At 40.4% G+C, this 18,325-nt stretch overlaps 1 pseudogene across 1 annotated transcript; it reads left to right on the top strand.

Moving 5' to 3' along the window:
• The first annotated feature begins 2,581 nt into the window (after nucleotides 1-2,581).
• Nucleotides 2,582-15,350, top strand: LOC308415855 (E3 ubiquitin-protein ligase CCNB1IP1-like; annotated as a pseudogene). The gene is made up of 3 exons: nucleotides 2,582-2,642; nucleotides 4,145-4,221; nucleotides 14,511-15,350. The product of its transcript is annotated as an E3 ubiquitin-protein ligase CCNB1IP1-like (transcript).
• Nucleotides 15,351-18,325: the final 2,975 nt, after the last annotated feature.

The raw sequence follows: 18,325 nt of genomic DNA, 5'->3' as shown, positions 1-18,325 counted from the left end.
TCTCCTTTCTATCTCCATACATTTCCTCCCCCTTCCTCTTCTTTTTCCTCTCCCTCCCCTCTCACTGTCCCTCTTTGCTCTACACTCTCCTTTCTTTCCCTCTCCTTCCCCATCCCCTCTCTCTTCTCCACTCTTCATCTCCTCTCTTATCTCCCTCCTCTTTCTCCTCCCTCTTCTCTTCCTCCTCTTTCCAGCCTCTCTCCCTCCCTTTCCCCTTCCTTCTCTCTCCCCTCTTCCCATCTCTCCCCTCTCCCATTTCCTTCCCCTCTCCCATCTCTCTCTACTCCCCCCTCTTCCTTCTCTCTCCTCTTTACCCGTACTCTCCCCTCCCACCTCTCTTTCTTCCCCTTCCTCTCTGCCCTATTACTCCTCTTTTTTCTCTGTTCTCTCTTGTTTTCTCCTCCTCTCCCTCCCCCCTATATCTCTACCTGGTGCTGGGTAAACTCTATCTGTTCTGGAGTCTGCCCTTGGTCCCCCTCCACTCTAGAGAGGGTATGACTGCAGAGCTTGCGCTGCTGGCTTAAGACACACCTGTATCTTTCATATGCCTCTGGCACAGCTGCTGACTCTACTTCCAGCCCCTGGGAACTGTGAACAATGATTGCCATAGGCCAGAGAAATAAGGGTAGATTAGTCAGTCAATCACCCTGTCTCTTTTCTCCTCACATCTACTTTTTAAGTTCTGATCTCAGTCACTGATTCAAGTTTTATGGATCATTTGTCTGTGATTTCATTCCAAATTCTAGTTAAAATCCACAGGGCACTTGTTCTTGGCCAGCCCATGTACCCCTCTCTACCTCCTGCTGAAAGGAGATTAAATTCAAGGTCTGAAAACTCATTTAAGTTGGGGCAAAAAGGTAGTTTGTAACCTTAAAGGCCTAGGACTGTTTTTCAGGAAGGACCAGGATTGCACCCGGACCAGCAACCATACATCACTGTATGGGAGGACTCAGCACAATTCCCACCCCCATGGGTTCGCCCATTCCTCCCACCCCTCCGCCCTGGTACTAAGATCCTAGCGGTCCTGTGAAAATGCTGAAAAGGAGAAAACGAAACCCCGCCCCAGGGAGACAGCGAACGCAGTACACCATCAGTGTGCCCCCCCAAGATTTACCCAGAGATTGAAGACCCCCCTGAGTGGCCCGACGCCCTGCAACCTCCACCCTATCCCCAAGTTCCCCAACCCGTGCCCCAACTCTCAGCTCCCCTGGCCCCACCTCCAGCTCAGGCCCTGGGGATCAGAGGGGGAGCCACTACTTCTGAGATGCCAGCCAACTCAACTGTGGCACTTTCCCTCAGGGCTGTTGGGGCTCCCGCAGCCGACCAGAATGATTTACAGCTCCTACAGTATTGGCCTTTTTCTTCCTCTGACCTTTATAATTAGAAAGTTAATCACCCTTCCTTTTCAGAAAACCCTGCCAGCCTGATGGTGGAGTCTTTGATGTTTTCCCACCAACATACCTGGGATGATTGTCAGTAGCTTTTGCAGGTCCTCTTCACTTCCGAAAGAAAAGACAAGACCATATAGGAGGCCCAAAAAAAGTCCCCAGAGCAAATGGGGCACCAACCAACATTCAGAATGAAATAGATGCCGAGTTCCCCCCTAACTGACCTGATTGGGACTTCAATATAGCAGCAGGTAAGGAGCGGCTGACAGTCTATCTCTTGGCTCTCCTGGCAGGTCTCAGAGGGGGCGCTAGGCACCCCACTAATTTGGCTAAGGTAGGAGAGGTTCTTTAGGGACCTGTTGAACTGCCGTCTATGTTTCTTGAATGTTTAATGGAGGCTTACAGGGGTTAACCTCCCTTTGACCCAACCTCTGAGGGTCAGCAGGCAGAGGTGGCTATGGCCTTTATAGGGCAGTCAGTGTCAGATATTAAGAGAAAGTTACAACGGCTAGAGGGGTTGTAAAACTATACCTTGCAGGATTTGGTGAAGGAATCAGAGAAAGTGTTTCATAAGCAGGAGACTGAGGAAGAAAAGCAAGAAAGAGAGAAGCAGAAGGCAGAGGAAAGAGAGGACCGGAGGGTAGTAGACAAGAAAGGAATTTGTAGGATTTTGGCCACAGTAGTGAAGGGCCAGGGAGTTAAGAATCAAGTCTAGTACTAGGAGGAAGCCTCTTGACAAAGATCAAGTGCTTACTGTAAAGAAAAAGGCCATTGGGACAAGAATTGCCCCAACAAGAAGAAAAGGAGACCTGTGACCCCAAAGTTTTGAATATTTATGGACTACCTGAAGATCTGTGGATCTCGGAGTGGGCTGGGTATCCCACTTATTCATAGTAATGCCAGACTGTCCCTGCCCCCTGTTGGGGAGAGACCTCCTGACTAAGATGGGGCACAGATTCACTTCCACTCTGGTGGACCACAGGTTAGAGGTTCAGAAGGGGAGCCTGTGCAGGTTCCAACCATCCAGTTGGAGGACAAGTACCAACTCTAAACAGCCTGCCTCAGATCAGACAGACTGGTGGCTGCAGGCACATCCACAGGCCTGGGCGGAAACTGCAGGAATGAGGGAGGCTAAGGACCAGCCCCCGCCCATATGGAGCTGAAAGTCCAGGCCAGCAGTGCATCAGTACCCCATGTCAAAGGAGGCACGAGACGAGGTCAAGACATGCATCATTCGGTTACTCCAACAACTTCGTAAGTGTCCATCAGCCTAAAGTGTGCCTCTCCTACTGGTGCGGAAACATGGAACCAATAACCTGTTGAGCTCATTGCCCCCGTCCAGAACCTGGTTACAGTACTGGACTTGAAGAAAACGCATCAATGGACTCATCTAGAGGTAGACAAACTTGTAAAGACTGTCTTGAGGTCAAATTCTTTTGTGCCAGATTTGAGTAGATAACTGTGTGCCATGCCAGAAAGCAAATGTATGTAGAAGGCCGGGAGGAGAGAAGATAGACCTGAGGTTTACTGAGAAGTGGATTTTACAGAACTGAGCCAAGAAGATATAGATATATAAGTATCTATTAGTCTTTATAGATACCTTTTCTGGGCAGGTGAAAGCCTCCCTACAAAGAGAGAAACGGCAGCAGCAGTCATAGCTAAGAAGATTCCAGAAGAGATCTTCCCTAGGTTTGGCATCCCTAAGATAATTGGATCAGACAATAGGCCATCTTGTGTTGCCCAGGTAAGTCAGATATTAATTAGCTTGTTTATTGGGGACCAATTGGAAATTACATAGTGCTTACGACCCCAGAGCTCAGGTCAGGTGGAAAGGATAACTAGTACCCTAAAAGAGAACAAATTTGGCCTTAGAGACCGGCAGGAATGACTGGACAGCTCTCCTTCCCTTTGCCCTATTCCGAGTACAGAACATCCCTAGATGATTTAAACTCACCCCTGACGAAATTCTGTGTGTGTGGGGGGCACCGCTCACTGAGTCGGGAGGAGTGCATGATCCTGATACTGTTCTTTCTAAACCTCTGTTTGCCCACCTAAAAGCCCTAGAGGTAGTGAGACATGAAACCTGGAAACAGCTGAAGTAGGCCTACGAAACTGGGAGTTCGGAAGTACCCCACCAGTTCCAGGTCGGAGGTGCTATCCTGGTCTGACTTAATCGAGTGGGAAACCTAGAACCTCGCTGGAAAGGGCCGTATCTGGTGCTTTTGACAACTCGTACAGTGGTTACGGTTGCAGGCATTTCAGCTTGAATCCATGCATCCCACATCAAAAGAGCACCCTGGAGCCATCCCAAGATGAATAGAAATTAGAAAAGACTGCTGATCCTCTGAAGTTGAGTCTGTACTGCAGGTGTCTCACTGGTAGTGGGTAAAAACCCCCATGCCCCTCAAAAACTGACTTGGCAAGTTTCCTCACAGACTGGGGAGGTGATATGGTCCACCTCCAATGTGGCCCCACCATCCACGTGGTGGCCTACGCTCACTCCTGACTTCTGTCAGTTGGTAGCTAGGCTACACTCCTGGGACATTCCTGACACAGATCCTCCAAATATGCCCCTACAAGTCCCTAAAAGATTTTCACCTGGAGGCAAGTTTGGGTGTGGGAATCCAGAGGCAAGGTGCCACTTGGGGAGACTAGGATTTGACATTTGCCCCTGAGATGGCCGAGACTGGGCCACTGCTTGATGTTGTGGAAGCTTAGAAAGTTTACTGAATCCTGTTGGCTTTGCCTCTCCTCAGGACCCCCTTATTATGAAGGCATTGCGGTGTCTGGGACTTTAACAACACCACCAACCATGACACCTGTGTCTGGAACAGTAAGAACAAGTTAACCCTTACAGAGGTCTCAGGAAAAGGGTTCTGCATAGGGAACCCACCAGCTGCTTATAGACATCTTTGTAATGAGACCCTTAAGAGCCCACAGACATCTACTAACAGATTCTTGGTACCCATGCTTGATAAATGGTGGGCATGTTGTTTGGGATTAACCCATTTTATATTCACTTCTGTCTTTGATGATACCAAAGACTATTGTATACTCATCCATCTGGTCTCTCCATTTATTATCACCCTGTCAGCACTCTTCAAAATGAATTTGATCAGCACCCGAGACGTTCCCGTAGGGAACCCATTTAGTTGACCTTAGCAGTCATATTGGGACTTGGAGTAGCCACAGGTGTGGGAACGGGCACAGCAGCAGTAATACAGACCCCTCAATATTTTCACTCATTGAGATCCACAATAGATAAAGATTTGTGAGCCTTAGAACAATCCATATCTAAGCTTGAAGAATCACTGAGCTCACTCTCCGAGGTGGTTTTGCAAAACAGAAGGGGACTAGACTTACTGTTCCTTAAAGGAGGGTGGGGCTGTGTGCTGCCTTAAGAGAAGAATGATGCTTTTCCGTAGACCATTCAGGAGTGATTAAAGACTCTAGAAGTAAGCTGAGAGAAAGACTAGACAAAAGGAAAAGAGACAGAGAAGAACAGCAGGGATCATTTGAGTCATGGTATTCTCGGTCCCCATGGATGACCACTTTGTTTTCCTCTTTAGCTGAACCAATCCTCATTGTGTGCTTAGTTTTAGTTTTTGACCCCTGCATAATAAACAAAGGAGTTGCTTTCATTCAGAGTAGGATAGATGTGGTAAAGCTTATGGTTCTTCAAAGACAATATCAACCTATAGTTCAGATAGAAGCAGAGTTAGGGGACACTGACCTCTAAATTCTACGATTAGAATTAGTTTACACAGAAGAAGAGGGGAATGAAAGGAAATTAAATTTAAGGTCTGAAAACTCATGTAAGTTGGGGCAAAAGGTAGTTTGTAAGCTTAAAGGCCTAGGACTGAGAACGTTGTAAAACAAGTCCAGGCATGTCTAGCTAAGCCCATTGTTAAAACATTCCTGAGGCTAGGTTAACTGACCATAAAGATAAGATAGGAATGCAGAAGCTTGTCCAGGCTGTCTTTTACAACTGAGTCATCGGTCAAATAAGCCCATCCTGAGTCTATTTAAAAGTTATATGTTAACCACAGGTTTTCCTGACTTAGATAAGCATCCGCCCTACCTGTCTCCTGACTTCCTGACTGCAGGTACTGTTCTGCTGATGCATAGTCACGCTGTGGGTGAACCTTGTACTCACGCTAATTCTTCCCAGCCCCCAACCTTCTCCCTATAAAACCCCCTATCTTTCGAGTCTCAGGGTCGATACCTCTGTCTCCTGCGTGAGATACAAAACCACCCTGAGCTCCGCCATTAAACTACCTCATGCTTTTGCAACAAGAAGTCTCTCGCATTTCATTGGGTGACCCCGTGTCCCGAGACTTGAGTGGGGGTCCCCGAAAGGGGGTCCTACAAAATGAATGATTCTCAAACACATTTTATATTTAATAATGTTCTGCCCTACACTTAAACTTCTACATTCCCACTTTTAAAAATCGTTTATCTTTGATTTATGTTCTTCTCTCAAACAAACAAAATTACCCTCATCTAAGCATTTGTAAGTTATTTATTGGATAAAGTCTATATAATCTGCAAAAATATTTAGCTTTATTCAGTTCTTGTTAAGTATATTTATAAGTTGGAGGATGTAAAAATTTGCCCCGCTCATGGATTGTCAGGATTAATATAGTAAAAATGGTCAATGTTACCAAAATCAATCTACAGATTCAATGCAATCCCCATCAAAATTCCAACTAAGTTCTTCATAAAGTTAGAAAGAGCAATTTGCAAATTCATTTGGAGTAACAAAAAACCAGGATAGCAAAAACCATTCTCAAAAATAAAAGAAATTCCTGGGGAATCACCATCCCTGACCTCAAGCTGTATTGGAGATCAATTGTGATAAAAACTCCATGGTATCGGTACAGAGACAGTCAGGTAGATAATGAAATAGAATTGGAGACCTAGAAATGAACCCACACACATATGGTCACTTGATCTTTGACAAAGGAGATAAAAAAATTCAATGGAAAAAAGACAGCCTCTTCAACAAATGGTGCTGGTTCAACTGGCAGTAAGCATGCAGAAGAATGAAAATCGATCCTTTCTTATTTTCTTGTACAAAGTTCAAATCCATGTGGATCAAAGATCTCTACATAAAACCAGGTTCACTGAATCTGATAAAACAGAAAGTGGTGAAGAACTTAGAACACATGGTCACAGGGAAGGTTTCCTGAACAAAGAACCAATGGCTAATGCTTTAATATAAACAATTAACAAATGGGACCTCCTAAAATTGCAAAGCTTCTATAAGAGAAAGGAAACTGTCAATAGGAAAAATGGCAACCAATAGATTCAGAAAAGATCTTTATCAATCCTACATCTGGTAGAGAGCTAATATCTAATATCTACAAAGAACTCAAGAAATTAGACTTCAGAGAATCCTATTGAAAATTGGGTACAGAGTTAAACAAAGAATTCTCAACTGAGAAATATCAAATGTCTTAGAAGCACCTAAAGAAATACTCAACATCCCTAGTCATCAGGGAAATGCAAATCAAAACAACCCTGAGATTCCACCTACACAAGTCAGAATGGCTAAGATAAAAAATTCAGGTGACAGCAGATGCTGGCAAGGATGTGGAGAAAAAGGAACACTCCTTTATTGTTGGTGGGATTGCAAGTTGGTATAACCCCTCTGGAAATCAGTCTGATAGTTTCTTATAAAATTGGACATAGTACTATCTGAGGACCAAGCTATACCTTCTTGGGCATATACCCAAAATATTCTCCAACATATAATAAAGACACATGCTCCACCATGTTCATAGCAGACTTATTTATAATAGCCAGAAGCTGAAAAGAACCCAGATGTCCTTCAAGGAAGAATGGATGCAGAAATTGTCGTATATTTAAAAATGGAGTACTTCTCAGCCCTTAAAAATGACTTTATGAAATTCTTTAGCAAATGGATGGAACTAGAAGCTATCATTCTGAGTGAGGTAACCCAGTCACAAAAAACTACTCATGGTATGTACTCACTGAGCATTGGATACTAACTCCAAAACCTTGGAATACCCAAGAAACAATTCACAGACCTTATGTAGCTCAAAAAGAAGAAAGGTCCGAATATGGGTGTGTCAGTCCTTCTTAGAAGGGAGAACAAAATACTCACAGGAGGAAATAAAGGGACAAATAGAGGAGTAGGGATTGAAGAAAAGATTATCCAGAGACTGCCTCACCTGGGGATCCACCCCATTACCAGCCACAAAACCCAGTCATTATTGCTGATGCCAAGAAGTGTTTACTGGAAGGAGCCTGATTATGGATGTCTCCTCAGAGGCTCTGCCAGAGACATACTGATAGAGATGAGGATGCTTGCAGATAACCACTGGACTGATCATAGGGACCCCAATGAAGGAGTCAGAGAAAGAACTGAGGAAGCTGAAAGGGTTTGAAAACCCATAGGAAAAACAATATTATCAACCAAACAAACCTTCCAGAGCCCCCAGGGACTAAAACACCAACCAATGAGCACACATGGAGAGACCCATGGCTCCAGGTGCATATGTAGCAGAGGACAGCATTGTTTGTCATCAATAGAAGGAGAGGCCTTTGGTCCAGTGAAGGCATGTTTTCCCAGTGTATTCCCATGCCAATGCGCTCAGGTGGGAGTGGGTGGGAGGAGGAGGGAGCACCTTCATGAAAGCAAGGGGAGGGGAAGGGGGGATAAGAGTAGAGGGAAAGGGGATAACACATGAAATATAAATACAGAGAATATCCAATAAAAATGAAAAAAGCATACATATATGTATGAAACTTAAAATTTAACTCTATGTATATGTTCATATAACTTGGATACAATTCTCATTTAGGAAAAATATATTAAAATAGATCTACTAGAAACAATATTTTAAATACTAATACCCATGCCTGTCCTATGACTTTCAACCTGTCATGTGACTTTACCATCTTAAGATGACCAAATGGTATGAAGCAGCAATTATAAAAGTTTCTAATCTTTACTAACTTTTTGTTTATTATTAAAGTCTCTTTTTAGACTAAGAAGACCTGTCACCTGGTATCACCTGTCACCAGGGGCAGGGGACACCTTGGCCTGGACCTGCCAGGTATCTTCTAATTCCCACTTCTGCTGCCAATGTTCATTCTCTCTCTTTTTTGACACAGAGTCACCTGAGTGCTAAGATTAATGATGTATGTTACCAGACCTTGCTTTTTCAGATTGGTTGGTATTGTACTGCACAGTGAATTTACAAAAGGATTTATGAATCATTGTTTTGCAAAAAGAGTCCTTGTTTTTAAGAAATATGGGTTTGAATTAGCTATATTGTATAGGGGAAAATGCTAACTTTCATATAAAGGCATAAAGAGTTTGTGTAATATATTTAATTATGTAAGTTAAAACTGTTTATAACTGAAAATTGTAAAGACCAAATATTAACTATAATTTAATCTAAAATAAATACATGAAATAATGTTTCTGGGCAACTTTGCTTCAGTTATCCAATGGAAAGACAGCTTGAATTATCTAAGAACCAGTTTTACTAGACACAGTATCAAATTACTGAAAGTCACAGGATTAAGTTTCAGAATCCCTCTGAAACTTGGTTTTCTATAAAATAAAAAGGTTGATCTAGGTAACATCTTCTTGGCATTCACACTTTGCAAAACTTCTCTTACTATATCTCTACTGCAAGTGTGAAAAACCTTAAATTCTTTTTCAAATGTATTGACCAGTTTGATATTGTAACTTTTCTTCTGAGAGTAAAGATGCATATCGGCACCAATAGCCAACTTTGAGGCATCTCTACAAATATTATTTAATGCATGTTAGAATAGAATTGCATGAATAGAAAGCATAAGTAAGTCAAAAGTATTGTTTTAAAGTAATTGCAGCACAATGAATACAGTTTCATAATGGTGTGCTGGATTAGGTATGCAACAATTAAAGGGCAAAAATATTGATAACGAACAGTTGCAAAAACAATGGTAGGCTTACCTCTAGTCATGCCAAAAAGGTGACAGCTAGCAACAAGAATCTGAGTTAAAATTGATGGTGAACTGTTTTTTGCTCAAACTTGGTGTAACTATCACACTGACCTAGGAGAATTCCATACAATAAATCACTTCAGAAGGCATAGGACTCCAGAAAAAAAAAAAAAAAAACTGCTTCTAAAGGGAAAAGCATCATTTCCATTCTGACACCTATTTTCAAATGCTAAATTCAAGTTTAGATGCCCTCAGCCTTTGTTCTTTCTGTCTCTACCAGAACTAACTCAAAAATTTGTCTTGCCCCCAGCTTCCTAAAGCCAGCACTGGTTGTCTTCTCTCCGATGAATTCTAAGGATCTTGATTAGCTAATTATAGTCTTTATCATATTAGTCCTCCTCTTTGGCAGAAGAGGAAAATGTGTGAATGTTTCATCAGATCATTTTATATTCTGCACCCAACTCTGGCTTTTATCACTTGGCAATGACCTTGGTAGAAGTCACCTGGAAAGCCATAAGCAGTCGGGATTCAATAACTTATATCAGAATTGTAGCAACTGCATAGTGGTAAAGCAGTTTGTTTGTATTTCCTTCAAATGCGTGGAGCTATTTTCAGTTCCCAATTTTGTCATCTTGAAAAGATAACTTGGTTTCTCCTATTTCAAATAGTCTATCTGGAAAATCGGGATATAATTTTATTTCTTGAAGACGAGTGGCCAAACAGAGAGAACAAAAGGATAAAGATAACATAGAAGAACACAAAGTTCCAACTTGAAAAGAAATTGTGAAGCAGGAAATGAATGGCTTGTTTTGTTTGATTTGGTTTTATCTTTCCCAAGCTTCCTCTGAATGATAGAAAGGGTTTTTCTTTAAGATAGAAGCTGGAAAGGATAAGGAACATGAAAGGATAAGGAACATGAGCAATAAGGCAACAACAATAGAATTTGGAAAGTAGAAAGAAGCAAGTAGACCAGAGGAAAGACACATAAAGGAAAGTTGAGAAATAATCTGATGTGCATGGCAGCAGCCTGGCAAGGTTTTGGAATTGGTGTAACTGTGAACCTAGAAGTTGGGTCAAGGGAAGAATTAGAAGCAGAAAACATCGGATGAAATGTAGTGTCTGAAGCATTTAGAATCCAGATCCCTTACTTCACTATGCTCACTGTTAGATCATGTCTTAGATTTTTTTCAAATCCTACTTTAACAAGGGTTCTTAAACTCTTCAACCTCACCTCTAACCCACTACCCACCAGAGATAGTGAAAAAGAAAGGTTATTAACAAATGGGGATTGTTGACATGTTTATAAATAGTTCTTTGGGGGCTATACTGATCTTCATTGTCTGCAGTCCAATCCACTAGCAAAACACCCACATGAATCAGCAGCTGCAGTGCAGTCCCCTTGGCAATCACCACTCATGAATCAGCAATGGCAGTTCAATCCAGAAGAAACCACAACACTATACCAATCTACACCAAATCAATGGTGTAGATTGTCCTGAAGCCGTTTGTATTTTAATGTTAATTTCACTTCCCTAAGAAGGGTTACTTAGTTACATACTCATGAGATGACTTCATCTGAACCTTCCCATTTTAATTAGTAAAATAAAGGATAGCCAGTGACTGGGCAAGGTAAGGGAGATGGATGGAAAGGGTCAGAGATGAGAGGATGGAAGAGGATGAGCAGGAGGAAACTCTTAGTTGGAGATCCAGAAGAATGAACTAGATCCAGATGGGCTTAATTGGCATTAAATAGCTATGAGCATTTAAGGATTTTATAGTTCTTATATCTCTTATAGAAGAACAGTTTGTATCTTTGCCTATTTGATGAAAACTTATTGTACAGAGGGTTTGTGGATTGAAAGTTTGATATATAAACTTGTGTGAAAAGCTAACGGGCAATAGAGTTGTGTTTGTGTTGGGATTTGGGGTAAAGAAACACCCCAGGATGGAGGTAGTAACAGGCAGAGTAAAACTGTCAAGGGAAGAGAGTTGCACGGATAAAATGAGATCTTGGGGGCTGCTTGGACCAAGTGACAGTCCGTACTAGAAGTGGGCCCGCGGGGCCGATAAAGAGATAAGCCATTTTTATTTTTTAATATTTACTACAACACAGTGGAAGTGGCAAGAAGCCACTGTAATATCATGAGAAATTCTTTGGTGAGTTCCTCCAAATGAAGTCAGGAGAAGCAAAAATCAGCAATTCAATGTAAGGCCAATCAGTACATGTGCATTGTCAGGGAAGACCAGTGAGGCAGAGCAAGGCAAACCAATGCCAGAGCTTCCTCCCTCTGCCTGTGGGTTATATTTGTATTCTTTCTAAGCACCACCAAGTCTTCTCACATGTCTGCTTCAGCAAGACATTCTTTCACCTGCCTTTCCCAGCAAAACAGCATATGACTTAACTGAGTTGCCAAAGAAATCAGAAAATTCCACTTCAGTAATACTGTCTCACTACTAAAAAATGAGGTTAGATCTTGGAAGGAGGTAAGAGGGAGATTCTATCAGGGAAACACCAAGCACTGTTGTGAGAAAAACTACATTAAAAATAAGGGACTAGAGGGCATTTGAGATGATAAACCAGCTCCTTTCTTCTAATGGACTTCTACAGAAATGGCAGATTTGATGCTAACATCATAGGCGAACCCTCTGAATATGCCAGTTACATAACCACATTATCACATTCTCTATGCTCAACAAAACCTACCTATTCCCATATGTCATCTAGTCATATTTTAATTATTTAATTATTGAATGTAGATAAACAAAGCCAAGACAGTAATCTTTTGAGGAAAGCCTCTATCTTTTTTTATTGGATAGTTTATATATTTGAATTTCAAATGTTATCCCCTTTCCAGATTCCCCCTCTCCCATCCCTTCTCTCCCTTCTATGAGAACACTCCTCCTTCCATCCAACTATTACCACCTTAACACTCTAGCATTTCCCTACACTGGGGAAACCAGCCTTCACAGGACAAAGGGCTTCTCCTCTTATTGGTGCCAGACAATGCCATCTTCTGCTACATATGCAGCTGAAGCCATGGGACCCTCCATGTGTACTCTTTAGTCCCTGGAATCTCTGGATGTCTGGTTGGTTAATATTGTTGTTCTTCCTATGAGGTTGCAAACTCTTTCAGCTTCTTCAGTCCTTTTTCTAACTCCACCATTGGGGTCTCCATGATCAGTCTAATGGTTAGCTGCAAACACCTTAATCTGTATCAGTAAGGCTCTGTCAGAACCTCTCAGAATTCCATATCAGGCTCCTGTCAGCATGCACTTCTTGGCATCAGCAATAGTGACTGGGTTTGGTGGCTGCATTTGTGATGGATCCCCAGGTGGGGCAGTCTCTAGTTGGCATTTTCTTCAGTCTCTGCTCTACTCTTTGTCACTGTAGTTCCTCTTGTGAGTATTTTGTTTCCCCTTCTAAGAAGGACTAAGGCATCTACACTTTGGTCTTCCTTCTTCTTAAGCTTCATATGGTCTATGAATTATATTTTGGGTCTTCTGAGATTTTGGGCTAATATTCACCTATCAGTGAGTGCATACCATGTGTGTTCTTTTGTTTCTGGGTTACCTCACTCAGAATAATATTTTATAGTTCCATTCATTTGTCTAAGAATTTCATGAAGTCATTGTTTTTAATAGCTGAGTAGTACTCCATTGTGTAAATGTACCACATTTTCTGTATTCATTTCTCTGTTGAAGGACATCTGGATTCTTTCCAGGAAAGCTTATATCTTAAAAGACACAGACCAATGCAATAACATATAAACGTTCAAGTGTTGGGAGGAAAATAAAACAAGATTGCAAGGCCAAGAAAATTTTATTGAAGAGAATTTCATTAAGATTCTCCGAGAAAAGAGAATATTTTATTTACTAAATTAGAAGATAAGAAAATGAAGGTATCAATTATTATCCAGTTAAGGTCTGGAGATTCTAATCAGTGGATAAGAGCACTTGAAATGCAAGTAGAAGGACCCAAGTTCAAATCTCTAGTACCCAGAAAAAACACTTGGTACAATAACTGGCCAGCTAGTGTAATTGAAATGTCAAGTCCCAGGTACAGTGAGAAACTTTATCTCAAGGAAATAAAGTGAAGAGTAATAGAGGAAAACACCCTTGTCTTCTCTTCTAGTCTCTGCTTGTACACATAGGTTCACACTCTTATACACATATACACATACATACACACACACACACACACACACACACACACACACACGCTCATGCATATGCACACACAGAGACATACACACAGCACAAACACAAGCTAGTCATACATCAAATTAATAAGTACAACATGTATAACAATGACCACACCGAGGAAGAGATTATTAAAGAATGATGAATTATATATATGTCCTATAACTGAAGGACATCTATTTCCAAACTACAAATAGCCTACACCAAGGCATGTTATTACTAAATTCCGGAACCTTGAGAACAAACATTCGATGTACCCTAATTCTGAAGAGAGGAATAAAATGTTCATATTCAAAAGGCCAGGATTAGAATACCATCAATGCTTTTAACTGCAACCCCATAGGTCAAAGGCAATGAAATAAAGTGTTCAAAATTGCTGAGGGTAAATAAGCCCCAAGCTAGAATTCTATTCAATTATAAACTGAGTATAGGAATGGAATGAAAATGTTCTTATGCAAATTTCAAAACTAGATTTGCTATGTATTATTTTAAAAGCATGCACAGTATGTGCTTCATCGAAATGAGGAAACAAACCAAAGAGAAAGATGGTAAGAAGGCCAGGGATTAATGTATATTAGTAAAAAGGCAACAGAACTATACCTCTAGCTTCTGATGGTCTGTTTCCAGTTGAAGATGAAATGTGTCCAGGAAAGCGCTGGGACTGTCGCACTCAGCAAAGCAGCTGAGTCTAACCCAGAACAGACTCAGAGGCCCTATGAAAACCCCAAAATTTTTTATAAAGTGGGCTTGAATATTCTCATGAGGAAGGTTTAAAAGCTGATATCACCATAAATGCAGATGATGGTAAACAGTTGCTCTGGTATTTCAATTTGGATTCCTAGATCAAACTGTACTCATTTGTGATACCAATCAATCACATTTCCTGAATGGACCTTCATGCTGTAAGTCACGGTTGTATAAAAAATAATAGTTGCATTGTTTAATGGATTCTTTTAGAGATTCACCGTGTCTTTGTATGAAGATATGTTGTTTGCAATTATTGGAAGTGTCACATCAAGCTCTCTGGTTATGCTTGGGTCACTGTCTGCTCTCACATCTTTTGTGATCAGTATGGCAGTAGTGAGCTTAGTCACTCAGTCTGCTCTGCTTGCAACAGTACCATTTCTGGAAAGCTAGATGTTGTCAGGACAGAACTCAGTCCATCAGAGGAGTACACAGCTATGATATTGGCAGGGCTTCAGCCAGGGATTGAAGCATTGGCCTTCTGGACATACCAGGTATACCAGGAATGTCTCTATCAAAAATATAATTTCAGCAAAGCCGAGAACCACTTAAAACAGATGGATATATACACAACAAAGACAGAGCAAGAATATAGAAATGACCTCACTGAAAGGGGAGGTTACCTCCATGAAGAAAGTTCTAGAAGAATACAAGAAAAAGTTTAGTGATATCTCTGAAAAACTTATGGCGTGCAATCACCAGTACTAAAAGCTCCAAGGCCTTGATGATAGCCTCAGGCTCAGGAATATCACTACTGCTAGCCAAGAAGGCTCCCTGGAACCAGCTATGATCCCACAGTCTGGAGTCTTTGACTTCCAATCAGGGAATAGCTCACAGATTTCTTTGGACTGGACACCAGTTGGGAATCAAGGTGGTGGAAATGAAGATGTTCAGTTCAGACCATTTGTGTGTGTGTGTGTGTGTGTGTGTGTGTGTGTGTGTGTGTGTGTTCTCCCACATGAACTCATTAACATTGTCTTTAGTTTTGTGTCTCAAAACCATGAAGCAGAGCAGCAAGTCTGCAGCAGGGCCTTTAAAGCAAAAATAATTTAGATCATTTTTTTTATTTGAATACTGTTTTCCTGCAGTAGGATGTATGGCTTCCTGTTTGGTTCCTTCACTGTTTGCTTAGGGCATGGGCATTTCTTGAATCTCAGTCTCTACGTTTGAGATTGCTCACACAATCACATTTTTGCACAGATCCTGTTTCAGACCAAGCTGTGTTTATGCTTATATAAGCACCAGCGTTATAGTTACATGGTGCTTTGGATTCTAGCCTGTATATGTTAAGGGTATGCACTGAGTTTTCTCTGCTAGTATATTTCTGTAAAAATTATGGTCTTGGAAAATGATGACCAAAAATGATGGTTTTGGAAAATGGTAGCTTGCTATTAGCATGTATTTTACAGTTATATATTTTTGTGTTACTTTGTTTTGGAGGTATGTTTATGCCAGTGAATGAAAGGGCAATTTGATGCATATGTGTTCTGTTTATATTTAAAAATAATTTATACTGATAAAGTTATTTGTTGGTTTCATTGGTATTTGTTTTAAAATAAAACTGCTTTACCTAAAAAAAAAAAAAAGGCAACAGAAACTCATAGCCTACCACATAAGGGAAACCATAGAATGGTACCTTTACACAATTGCACCATATATAGTCTGAAGACTTCAGAAAACTTATTTAAAATTTCAATGGCAAGAGTATTATGCACTAAATGTTTTAAGAAGAGATGTATACAACCAATAGGGAGTTGTGCATAGAGCTGAAAGTATAAAATTGAGGGAAAAAAAAAACCACCAGTTGCAAGCATGAACTCCATGTAAAATTGAGGTTATGCAAAAACAAATACGTAGACATAGTAATGGGTGGAACTGACTTGTAAAAGATTTGAATTTGTTGCCTTTGGTGTGGAAAGGGAAACTTATTTGACTAGGTAACTAATTAAGGCTTAGGTAAAATGTTAAGGCCTAGGTAACAGATTTTTGGCTAGTCTGCCATTATAAGGGAACTTTCTCATATGTTTCTGCTGTTGCTAAAACAGTTTCTATTGCCAAAGTTGATTGCATATTCTGTTATATTCTGTGCACTTGGAATCCAATCACAATAAAAGTCAATGGAACTGCTTTATAGTTATCCACAATAAGCTTGGACCTTGACCAACCACCCAACAGCAATTCCTACATGGTGTATAAGCTTTTGTGGCATAAGGTCGCCTGGGAAAGACCGCAACATAAGAGAGACACCTGCATCAATATAAGAAACTATTTGGAATAAGGCTTTCATTTTGAGTAATGGTCAAGTAAAGTTTAAGTTCTCAAGACCTGCCTGAAAACTGACATCCTACTTGGCAAAATGAGACATGCAAGTGGGTAACTGATATCCTGGTTGGCAAGTTAAGCCATGAATGTTAGACAAGTCCTGTCTGGGTATACAAGTTGGGATATGGATATATTAGACAAGGCAAGTCCCCTGCCACAGTTGAATACCCCAACCAATGGGAGCAGGGTACATGTTAAAGATAGGTTCCCAAGAAAAACCCCTATCCCTAAATCCTGATTGGTAAAATAACTTGGCACAGATGTTTTTGGATTTGAGCTTAAAACCCCTGTAGAATCTTAACTCAGGGTCATGGTTCAGTTCCCGAATCAGGACCATGGCCTTAGTTGTCCAGTCCTGAGGCTTATGCTCAGTAAACTATCTCTGTCTAATTGAGATCTGTGTTGATTTGTGAGGCAACTCCTGGACCCCAACAGATGAGATTCTATGTAAACCTTCATTTAAAACAAATTTAATTATAAAATATGGTTAAATACCAACAATAATAATAACAACAGTTATAGCCTATCAACATATTGAAATATGCTGCCCCCCAAAAAAACCAACTAACATTTATCAAAGGTGGTGAAAATGTTAATGATTGCAGTGTTTGTCCTGATTTTGTATGTGAGAGTAACCAAGTAGTTCAAGAAGGATTGTGAATGTATATTCTTAGAGATACTCCAGCAATACATAAAGAATTAATGATAAAGTTAGAGTACTACTATTTTATGACCTCCTAATTGTGTAATGAATGGAGGTAGCAGTCATCAGGGTCATCTAACTTTTACTAAGGACATCTAGATATGATGAGTCTCATGATGAAAGCACAGGAACCATTCATAAAGTACTTTTGCATATACGTACAGAAAGGATGACCAGTTTAATACATAGCATTGGAAGTTGCTTAGCAACATCAGAAACAGTAACTTTATATTATACGTCATACCATATGTCGATACAATTTTGTCCATTCTGACTTCTAAATGTGTAAATATAAAATTTGTTAAGCCTAGAAGTCAACTAGATGGTGTTCATTTTTTTAAAATTCTCTTTGTGATTTGAGGCCAAAAAGAGGTTCTTAAAGGACTAAAGATGTTAAAGGGTAGAGCATGATGGGAAAAACTGGTAAATTTAACTACTAAAATATTCAAAGATTTACAAATCAAAAAATACCATGGACACACCAAGGCAAGAGGGAGAAGATTATTACAACACATAAAACCACCAAGGTTAATTATCAAACTATATTAAAACTTACTATAAGTCAATATAAAAGCATGCAGTCAAAACCTGCCTAAAGGCAGAAAGAAGCAATTAATTAATCTGCATTTTTAATAACTACCTTAGCAACTCACTATAAGGTGCCGGTTTACATCAATCAGATTTACACAGATTGATGAGGATGTAAAGAAACTCAATCACTCTGTTATTGTTATTTGTACATTTTGGTTAACATTGGGCAACTTCTAGGAAAATGGTGTACATTTCTTATGACCTAACATTCCTGACCTTTCCCTATTTGGATTTTATTCTTTTAAAAATAGTGTGTGTGTGTGTGTGTGTGTGTGTGTGTGTGTGTGTGTGTTTGTGTGTGTGTTTGTGTGTGTGTGTTTGTGTGTATATTTGTGTGTGTGTGTATGCATGTTTGTGTGTGATGTACATATAAGTTTGTACCCATTTTCATGTTTGTAAGTGAGGATGTATG

Source organism: Micromys minutus (genome assembly GCF_963924665.1).
Source record: "Micromys minutus genome assembly, chromosome: X".
NCBI classification, from domain to species: domain Eukaryota; kingdom Metazoa; phylum Chordata; class Mammalia; order Rodentia; family Muridae; genus Micromys; species Micromys minutus.
This window is presented reverse-complemented; position numbering and strand designations above follow the sequence as displayed.